Genomic DNA, 10,825 nt, shown 5'->3' with positions numbered 1-10,825 from the left:
TAAAAAAGAATAATATATTAATATAAAACCTTGCCAAAGCCCTGCAAAAGCAGGCCGGATGCCCGCAAATTGGGGGTTAGGTTAGTTGAGCCCCCTGAGATTGTGAAGGCTAGCGACGCCCCTGATTAAGTTTTATAAATTAAATATCATACATTCACATTATTGAATTTTAATATCCATAATTTGCATATATAGAAATCTTGTAATTTATTATTCTAATTATATACATATATACTATTTTTAAAATGTAAAAGGGATGATTAAATTTTTTGATCTAATGTAAAATAAAATTAAATTTAATGCTTGTCTTGATTTTAAAAACTCCCTGTATACCCCATCATTCTTTAATATGTTTGCTTATTTGAACAAAAAAAAACACATTTAGTTTACTCGTGATAAAAATAAAAAACTAATAAAAAATTTTGTTTTGATATTGATAAAAATTATTTTAAATTTAATTTTTGTGTACAGAAGTTTGCCAATTTTATGTTTATATATAGTATTTAATCCTAAGTGGCCCTTTCAACTTCATCTGGAATGGGATTTATATCTAAATATATTTAAGAGCTAACCTAGCTGAAGATTAGATTAAATAACTTTTTGGGGTAGTAGTTAAAGTTATATTAAATGGATAATTTCACATATCACATGTCATAATTCTTATTACATTTATTTATTTACACAACCAGGGTTGGGCAAATTTTCAGAAAATTGTATTCGGATACAGATACTTTATAAAATTTTGTATTTAAGATACAAGATACTTTAGAAAAATTTTAATAAGATATAAGATACAAGATACTTGTATTTTAAAAAAAAAAGTATCTAAGATGCAAGATACTTTTTTTAAAAACTTTAAATAGTCAAAATCAAAATGTATAAAGCTTTATTTTCTTATCTATAATATAAATTTATAAAAAATATTTAAAATAAATTGTAGAAAATAACAAATTTATTATAAAAGATAATGCGATATTCCATTTAATAATTATATAATTAGTAAATAATAATAAATCAGCATCATAAATCAGCATTATTTTTTAATATTATTAATTTTTCAAGATTTATCATTCAATCTTTGACGATTTGGTCTATTAACCATATTAGCAAAGCTAAATAATCTTTCAACGGAAAGGAGGGTAATATTGTGTTATATTTAATAAATATTTCTTTTATATATTTATAACTATTTAACATATTTATACTCCGCCTGTCATCTTTCATATAATTTAGGACCTCTATTTCAATATCATTTATTGAATTATTAGAATTGGATGTGGTACTTCTAAGGCAAAAGTAATCATCATCTTCATCAATTGAAGATTTTGTTGAAGTATTAATTTCAATATTATTTTTAAAAACAATTAAAACTTCATGTAATAACAAATCCTGAAGGTTTTATTTTGCGTCATCAATCCAACGATTTTTAAAATAGGGATGAGAAATAGTTGCCAAAAATGCACTTTTAAAATTGTTATCAAAATCATATATATTTTTAAATCTTTTATTTAAATAATTTTCTAAGGCAATAGCTAATGGTTTGCAAAATTGTAGAATGGTTTGAATTAAATTTGTAATTTTTTTTAACGACATTTAAAATTGGAGCTGATTCTCCATAATAGCAGTTGATTTCACTTTGTATTTTGTCAATCGCTATAGACAATGGGGCCATTATATTGCAATATTCTTCTAAATATTGAATTTCAATATCTCTTAATTTAGGAAATTCTAATTTTTGACATAATTTAGGGAGTTCGCCTTTAAATTTTAAACTATAAAGACTATCATACAAACTATTCCATCTAGTGCAACAAGGTGTAACTAATTGTTTTCCTAAAACTGCTTTGATAAGTTCTGCAGTTTTAGGCCTATTATTTGCATTCCATAGCTTAGTACATTTAGCTATTGCAGGATGATGAATTTTAGAAATGTTAGGAGAATCCTTAATAGCTCTCTCGACATCTGTTGTGGCAATTAGACTTATCGTATGGCACAAACAACGAATGTGTTGAGGCAATGTTATTGAGGCTTCTTTAGACCCTTAAATAAACAAATAAATAATTTTATTTGAATAAAAAATTTTACTAAATTTACAATATCATAATAAATTTTAAAGAAGTATTAAATAATACTTTCAATGATTTCGAATTCTATACATTCATCATCATTGATGTCAAAGTCATTCTCTACAGCTTCCATAGAATATCCAAACTCCTTGAAAGCTTTCTTAAAGTTAGAGCCGTTATCTGTAACAGTTGCTATAACTTTTTAGTCAATACCAAAGTCACGATGAATTTCTTTGATCATCTTAGAGTACTTCAAAAAATTTGCCATTAAGTATGCTTAGTTTAAATTTATTGTTATAATTTTCGGTTGAAGAATCATCTGAAGACCAAGATAAACATATTATTCTATTTTCTTCTTCCATAATTTTAAAATAGACAGATATAAAATGATTCAAATATGGTAGTTTTATTGTTAGCAAATTGCTATATGACGACCAACGTCATATATCAAAAATTATCTTAAAATATCTATTTGATTATATTTTTCATTTAAATCTTAAAACAATATCATTTTAAATTTTAATACTATTTAAATTAACAAATATAAATTTTTTTTAAAGTATCTGTATCTTTTTGAATACAACGTTGATTAAGATACAAAATACTTTTAAATAATATGTATCTTAGATACTGGATACATGATACTTTCCAAAATTTTTAAGATACAAATATCCGCGATACTGCCCAACCCTGTCATGATCATTCATATGGTAGGATATAATGTAATAGATCTTTCTACATTTCAATAATGTTAGGCAGTTATACAAATTCACTAGATATTATACATACATTATAAAACATATCTAATTAATGAATATAGGAATTCATAATATTAATAATATCATATATCATATATTCAGTGTATATTTCCATTATATCAATATTATCTATATATGTATTATAAAGAAATTATACATGTAATTTTTACATTACTACAAAAGTATAAAATAATTTTTCATCTGTACAAGTAAATATAGGAAATATGTCTAGTATTAAAAGTTTTAATATCAGTCCTTAGATTTAATGTATATTGAAATAATTTTAATGTAAGTTGAAATCATTTTAATGCATCAATAAGATTGCTGGAAGGCTCTGATAGACAGATACTGCATTATTTTTTTACCCTTAAAGTAATTAAATTATTTTTGTAGGTCTCAGGTTTTGTTTTGCTCAACCATTTTGTTATTAACCTATAGACGTTTGAACAACAGTTTCTCGGGCTGTTGCGCGTACAAGTACATGAGGTTGGCCTACAAACGCGTGAAGGACTCCTCATTTTTCTTCCCTTAAATTAATTATCCAGTTTGATGGACCTGAGGAAAACCTAGCATAGCTCTGTTATATCCACAACCAGAGAGCGAAAACGCTTTTATCACATATCACGTAAATTTAAAAAATATATTATTTTGGTCAATCAACTTTTAACAGGGAATTAATTGATGACAATAGTTTAAAAAAAATTTATAATACTTGATGGTAGCTAGGAAATATGATTCGATTAAACATTTTGAATATTGATATATATATTTTAAAAATTATAACACCTTTTGCCAATAAGCGTTCATGTGGAACGCTTGTTTACTAAGTTAAATATGTTTCTAATGAAAGATCTATTACAATAAATTTGTACCAAATTTATTTTTTATATTAGTTAATTTTACATCGGTAATAATTAAAAGATCGTGATCCTGGATTTCGATCCTTTTTTTTGAAAAGATCGTCATCGAGATTCGATACTTTTAAAAGGATCGATTAACAAGCCTGAAAGGAATTTTATAAATCCTTGCTTAGTCATGACCCCCCATAGAAACAATACAATTTGATGAACATAATTAATTTAGGCAAATTAATTTAATTAGAATTTTTTTAAAATAATTTCGTAAATATTCCGCTAACTTTTAACGAATAAATTTAAAGTAAAAAAAATATATATAAGCTCGTTTTAAATGAGAATTTGTTTGAAAGAACGATAAAAATAGGGGTATTGACATTTCTTCCATTCTTTTTTTATATGGTGTTTGAAAATTTGAATGAGACCAAAGAACAAATATAAATGTTTGTTTACGTATTTTGTGCTCTCATAATAAGAGTTTCTGTTCGAGAAGAACCGCGAACCCTGTATATAAGCCCGATAAAAATTGTAACTGTCCACAGATATATTTTTTTTATAAATTTTGTAACTATATCCGTATACGTTTTTTCGGCGATGTATCTGTATCCAGATCCATTTCAAAAGTATCTTTAAAAAAAACTCTGTTAATCAAAAATTTTAATCCCAATTAAAGTATAAATTTTGTTTTTAAAATTTATCTTTATTAATTTTTAAATAGTCATATTTTAAAAAGATTTTTTTAAAATAATTGTCAAATGTTTAATATCTTATTTTAAATATTTTTTAAATAGTCATATTTTAAAAAGATTTTTTTAAAATAATTGTCAAGTGTTTAATATATTATTTTAAATATTTTTTAAAAAAAAAACAATAATATTTTTTTTAGTCTCTTCTGAATTAGTTTCCTTTCTAACCAAGCGAAGGCCCCAAATATTTTCTTTTTTAGAAAATTCTACCACAATCAAATAAATTAAACCTGGCAACCCTATATGACGGATCTCTTAGGTTACTCACGTGCTCATAATTAACTTCATTTATATTTTTTTTTTTAAAAAACTTTACCATTCAAATGTTCTATAAATATTATTTGTTTTAAAAAAAACTAGCACTTTCAAGCCTAAATATATCTTTTAAACTTAATTTTACTGAATAATATTTTTTTTACATTTTTACAATAACTTTGTTTACGTTTTAAGAAAAGTGTTAAAAACATTTTAAAAAATTTCCAAATTAAAAAAATTCATTGTTTTACTTAAGTACATGAAAGACCGGGGTAAAACGAATGGTGTTTTGAATGAACAAAAAAAATTATAGATATATATTTAGCCAAATACCTCATCTACAAAATGAAAAAACATAGTATTCTGCCTATAATAGCAAAATTCAAAAAATTGTGATTATCTGGAATTACATGGCTTGACTTCAATAAGATTACTCTTTCCGCAGAGGAAAGTACTAGTTTGAAAAGGTATTGAGCCCCATATTATTCATCAAAAATTTAGTTCTTAGAAACCTTGACTGAAGGTATTGGTAACATCTTCAACATAGTCTCGACTTTAATTTAATAGAAAAATATGTGGGGATTTATGATGGGAAAGCTACGAAAGCTTCCTTCTTATACACAAAGGCAGATTTTGCAAAATAAATGTTCAAAAAGATGTAATTAGCTTTCAATAAAAACTTGTGTCACAATAAATTAACTCTTATAATTAATTTCTGATATGGGTAGTGGAAAATCATTTTAAAAAATATATATAAGTAAAGGGGGCTTGTATTCTATAATTTTATTAAAGGTTTATTTTATATTTTAAAATAGGTTCCTTCTTAAGTTTTTCTTTTAAATTTTTCAAAAATTGTGTATAGCGAGAAATTGAAGGTGATCGTCTTTTAATTATATATTCAATATCATCTATTCCCAACCTTTCTCTTATTTTATAGAAAATTCTTTAAAATAAATATTATTCTTTAATTTAATGAAAATATATTTTAGCGTGATAATTAATAACGTTAATTAGATTAGTGGTATAAATCTTTTATAAAATTTAGTTTGATTTTAAATGTGAGCCAAAAAAAATGGGTAATATTGTGGAAGCCAAAGGAAAATTTTTTTTTAAACCTTTTTTCATTGAAATTTGTTTAATTATTAATTAATTAAACTATAAATATAGATAGTTTTTTTAAATATATTACTAAAATAATTGTTTTCTTTAATAATGGTTCTAAAACTTTATTAATTTATAATATCTAAGAAATAGGAAAATATATCTAAACTTAACCAATAAAATTTTTAAAATATTATTTTTTAAAACAAAATTGTAAAAATTTAACTCTGACATTATATTATGGATTTGAATGTGAATTCCACGGAATTTAGCCGAGAAAAAAGTTTACTCAAGTTTATGAACATTTTGTCTAAAAAGAGCGTATACATTTACCCGACATTTCTTTTCGCAATGTCGCCAATTGGTCTATTAGGAAACTGGATGATAATCTACGCCTTGGTAAGCAATGGCAGCTACGGAAAAAGCTTAAAGAATTCGTACAAAGCCTCCAGCAGACGCTACGTGATCTGTTTAAGTTGTATCAGTTTTATCATTTGTTTCGCAAATATAATATCAGCTGGCCTTTTTTTCAAAAGGGAGAACCTTTGCACGGAGAAAATGACTATTTTTGCTGCCGTGTGGATCGGGAAATATGCACAATTCCATTTGAACCTGTTCTTAAATATGTCAAATTACATATTGTGTCTAATAGCTATTCGGAACTTCATAGCCATAAAATATCCTATTTTATATAAACTGAAATTCGAGAATGTTCCAATGAACTGGGACTGGTTATTATTACTATTAATAACGATAATTTCATTAATTTTTGGTATTCCTTCCATATGGAATAAAAGTATCATTCCAACCCAGGATGGGCATCATCACCATAAGTATTATCTTTTCCGATGGAGCAAGGGAGTATTTACCACCTCTTACAATATTTTTAATTTGTCGGTGATGGTATTTTTTCCTAACATTTTGATGATAATTTTTAATATTTTGACCTGGTATTTAATGTATAAATGGGGCAAGGCAAAGAATACTAACAAATCTAGGCATGATTTACAAAACAGGAGGACTATCGCTCCTGCACCACCTACTGTTCTTAGAACTATTTATGATTTCGATAATACCAGTAATAGTAAAAATAACAACAATCATATGGTTTCAATAAACGAGGGCATTGATAAATGCGCAAATGGCCCAGCAACTCAAGGTTCTATAAATTTACAGAAAAGAGAAAGCCTAACGCAGATGCGGAACGATTTTGTAGTGATGGCGAGTATATTGACCACTGTGAATTTCTTATTCACAATACCTTATTGCGTCCTTTTATTTTTTAAATTCCGGTACAGAATATTCGATTTTAGTTGTATGTCTGATATCGAAATTCTCTCCTACATATTAATAACCTTCAGATATTACATATATCCTTACATAATTATATTTGGTAATTCATCGGTTCGTTGTGAAATAATGATAAGAATAAGGAATTTCATTCATAAATTTTTTTAATTTTCATAAATCTTGATCTCTATAGAAAAGCTACCCGAAAAAATAAAATAAATAATTTCCATTTCCATACATATTTTTATCAATGTATAATGTCTTTGAAATTCTAAGTTATTATATATATATATATATATACTTTTATTTGAAATTCATAAATATTTTGATAACATTTTGTATGGTATCAAATGACAAAAAATACAATTATTTTACTTTTTATCTTTGCATTATGATATTATCAAAAAATTTTATGAGATATGTATGATTATATAGTTAAATTATATTTATATCAAAATAATATATATATATATTGAATTATGATATCATGGCAGTGCTGGTAGGGATGGACAAATATTTTTAAAGAAAGTATTCAGATAAAGTTATTAATACTCTACAAATATAAGTATAAGATACAATATTTTTTCAAAAATGAAATTTTTTTTAAAATTAATCATTAGTAAATCAAGTCTATATATTATATGTGTTACAATATTTTAATGTAAAGTTAAAGTTTTTATCTGAGGAGAATTATTTTTGAAATCTTTAAATTTGTCTACCATTTGTATTACCTTCGTAAAATCTTCAAATCAATAAAATAATTTTTAAAATTACAAAAAACATTTCTAAAAAATAAATACTATTATAAGTAATAAATATATCTCAAATAAGGTAGTAATTTGGATAAAAGTCTCAACTGGTTATTATAGTTTATCCTAGTTTTTCTCTTTGGCGACGTTAGTAAAAAAATAAATAATATTTTATATGGATATTAACCTTAAATGGTGATGATATAGAGCCTAAATAAAGAAAATTTCGGTATGGAGAGATTTTAATATCCCGTTATTTTTCTACTTGGGACGCCAGTTTTTGTTTAAAACAATGTAAGTCGGGCTGAATCTTAATATAAAAGATATCATAAGATTTGGGAAATAAAATAATTGATATCTTTTAAGGAGATTCAATCAATATGTTTTTAAAATATTTAAACCGTCTTCTACGACTTCTAGATTTGACTTTGTTAGACACTTTGAACAACGGAAACTATAATTTAATTGGCGGATAAAATCAGAACATTTGGAAAGGGTTGTCAATACTTAATGATATTGAAAAACGTTTATGTGATCAGTTTATAATTGGTATAGATATGCCGGAAGTGGAAAGGGATCATCGAACTTTATATCCCGGAACTCTTGATAGAGATAATAATTTATGACTTTCCTATTTATTCTTGATCTGGTAATAGCTTCTGAGCGTGCAGACAAAGAAATGGAGGAACAAAAATATGTTGGTTGTCAATAAGATAAATAATATAACAAAAAAAATGATGATAATAATTATAAACATCCAATTAAAAACGAATACGTTTGATGAAGGCTATAATAAAGCCAAATACAATAATATGTTTAATAAAAGTGTATTATTACCAAACATAATAATACTTTTGACAAATATTATAATATAGCAAAACGTTATAAATGTGGCTTAGTCGTAACAGAGAAGAAAGATGTCCAGCAAAAAATGTAAGGAAATTGGTCATTATGCGGTTTGTTATATTCAAATAATTTAAGTGTCATCAGGTGATTCTATTCATAGTATAAGGAAGATTCAACAAAATTGACAGAATAGAGCACACCAAACTGCAGAGATTAATGAGTTAGTTATTGAATTTAATTTTGATACTGGTCCGCGAGAGTCATTGATCGAAGTTAATATATGGACAAGCATTGGAGGACCAAAAATTAAGCCAATCTGTATATTGACAGCAGGTAGTCTATTCGTTAGATATTAAGGGCAAAACCCAAGTTAACCCTCCGTTGGATGACGGACAAGGTCGTGGTAATAATGAATATTAATGGGTCAACTACCATAGATTGTAGTGTTCAATTTAGGAATGTAGCGTCAAGTTACGATAAAACAAGTGCGGAATTTAGTTAAAGATGTTCTGTTGGACCAATCTAAAAAATCGAAATTTGCTAATGACAAAGAAAAATGTTACATAGCAGTCGAATCTAGAATTCTAGAATTGGTTAGTAAACATCAAGCAATTTTCGATGATAAGAGGGGACATATACGTGATTGGTGCAAATTATATGATACAGCTGTACCAAGATCGTTTTTAGCCCGTAGGGTACCATTATCAGTTTGCAAAGCAATTGAAATGTATTTAAACCGACTAGTGGCTACCGGAATTATCGAAAAGATTGATTGAACAATAACTAGGGTACAGTGGTCAACGCCAACCGAAAATGTGCGCAAGAGTAATGGCTATATTAGAATTTGCGCTGAATTTAAAATTACGCTTTATTCGTTTTTATTGTATGACCGTTATGTTCCCACCTTAGACGATTTGTTAGAGATAATCCAATGTAGTAATAAATTTACCGTGATAGATTTGGATAAGTACTTACAGATGGAAGTAGAATCGGAGTCTCAGTAGTTTCTAACTTTAGCGCCTCATAAGGGGTATTTCCGTTATCAATGAAGGCTTTTGGGAATAGCAAGTTCACCTATTATATTACAGAGATATATGGATGGGTTTTTAAAAAATTGTCAAATGGCCAGTGCTTAGATGACGTAATTATTTCTGGTAGAAACGATGAGGAGCACATAAAAATTTGAGAATCGTGTTTGACAGATTACAGAAGGCTGGTCTCAAGGCGAAATGGTTACAAAAATTCTTATCATTTTTAAGGATGATTATTTATAAATCTGGTATATATATCCTAATCCAGAAAAGGTTAAGGCCATCCGGGATGCACAACCTATGTATATACAACAGCTTAGATCTTTTCTGGAACTCGAAAATTATAATAAATACTTTATTCGGAATCTACATAGTAAAGCTGCGATATTACATATACTTAACTATTATAAAATTACATTTGCGAGGGACGAAATCGAAACAAGATTGCCTTGAGGAGATTAAAAAAAAAATTATTGTCATCAGAGTAAACGTTAATTCCCTATAACACGCAGTTGCCGATAATTTTGGAATGCGATCCCTCTGATTCAAGGTTAGGAGCCGTGTTGTTACATCACTTATTAGGCACTGGGACAGAACCTATCTCGTTCGCGTAACGAACTTTATTAGAATCAGAGAGACTATATTCAGATTGATAAAGTAGCTCGAGCACTTTTATTTGGAATTGAATTCATTCAATTATTTATGGTAGAGCATTCTTACTTCGAATTGATCACAAACCATTAGAGCAATTATTTGGGGAGAAATGAGATCTACCTAAAATTTCTAATTATCGTTTAACTCGTTGGGCCTAGAAAATGGCTTATTATAATTTCACAATAATATAGGCCTGGAAGAAAAAATGTAGCAGATGTATTATCAAGGCTTCCGAAATCGGATGTAGAAAAGATTCAAGATTCTCAACATCTTGGATATTCGAGGGATATTGAATGACTTGTTTCTATGAATATAGTTTATAAAAAGTCGAAGCAAGACTTAACATTATAAATTATAGCAAGGCATATTTAGCAAAGTTGACGTTTTGATCGTCATAATAAAGAATGTTAGTTTTTACAATCGATGGGAAGAGTTACCTGTCGATTGTAATATCGTAGAGTGATATGTGAAATCA

The sequence above is a fragment of the Gordionus sp. m RMFG-2023 genome, chromosome 5, assembly GCF_954871325.1.
Source record: "Gordionus sp. m RMFG-2023 chromosome 5, tfGorSpeb1-WG-v2, whole genome shotgun sequence".
Classification (NCBI taxonomy): Eukaryota; Metazoa; Nematomorpha; class Gordioida; order Chordodea; family Parachordodidae; genus Gordionus; species Gordionus sp. m RMFG-2023.
Note: the sequence above shows the minus strand (reverse complement) of the source record.